General features: G+C 41.6%; 1 long non-coding RNA gene across 1 annotated transcript; it reads left to right on the top strand.

Moving 5' to 3' along the window:
• Window positions 1–299: 299 nt before the first annotated feature.
• LOC119348030 lies at window positions 300–932 on the top strand. The gene is made up of 3 exons (XR_005168677.1): window positions 300–321; window positions 491–689; window positions 814–932. It is a non-coding gene; the product is annotated as an uncharacterized LOC119348030 (long non-coding RNA).
• Window positions 933–983: the final 51 nt, after the last annotated feature.

The following is a 983-nucleotide window of genomic DNA, read 5'->3' as shown; positions in this document are numbered from 1 at the left end:
AAAGATCAGTCGTCAAGCGACGCTAATCTTGGTCAGATCCAACAAACACCAGTCCACGGCACCTCTTCAGCTACCAACAAAGACTTCCCATGGGACGACCCTGATATGGTAGCGCAGTTGATCGAGTCTACCGATAGGATTGAGGAAGAGTGGTTTTCACAACAAAGACAAACTCAGTATACCACATCAGTTACACAAGACATCCACATATCAGAGATCAAGCCCAATGAGATTTGTTGCAACTTCACCTCAAATCCAGTCGAAAGTGCTGTTTTCAGCGACATTGTGTCACGAATACCACCCCATTTCAAGGCAAAAGAGGTATCTCAGTAACAATCTCCTTTTTTTTTGTTTTTTCTTCCTTTTTTCTCCTCAATGGGGATGCACTGTCTGTATAACAAGGAATATTTTGTCCTTTTTCATTCCTCTTTCTTGTTCCCATCAAGCTTCTTTCCCATCTGAATTTTCCATATTTTTCATTTTGTGGCAGCCCAAGAATAGTACAAATGGGCTCGACATGGGTTGAACATAGGGTTTTTGGCCTGAGCATGCAAGTGTATGGCCGGGTCAATAAGTACGTGATCAATATGTTGGGAAAAGCAGTAATGGCCGAGCAAACCGAAAAGGATAGGCTCAATCTTCTCCCGCGAAGTTACTGGTCAAGATACTATGTCGAATGCGACACTGCTGTAAGTAGAAACATAAATATGTGCAGACAATACTTTTTTTTTCATCCAATGCTCTGTTTCTTTTTTGCGAGCCCCCCTCCCTTGGTGCCATTGATGCATCTTTGATCCGGTCAAATTTTTCCAGAAATTATTCCAAAAGGCATTTGAAACTCCATTGGCGTTATCTGTTCACCTGAGGGAGACAATGATAGGATTCCATCTTGACCGAATTCACATGGTATTTTCGTAGTCCAGTAAACAAGCCATATAATTTATAGTCTCCATGCAAGTCCCATGTCTTTTCTATTTTTCAGT

This window comes from Triticum dicoccoides, unplaced genomic scaffold (assembly GCF_002162155.2).
Source record: "Triticum dicoccoides isolate Atlit2015 ecotype Zavitan unplaced genomic scaffold, WEW_v2.0 scaffold8229, whole genome shotgun sequence".
Classification (NCBI taxonomy): Eukaryota; Viridiplantae; Streptophyta; class Magnoliopsida; order Poales; family Poaceae; genus Triticum; species Triticum dicoccoides.
The sequence above is the reverse complement of the archived record's forward strand: the minus strand, read 5'-3'. Positions and strand labels throughout refer to the sequence as shown.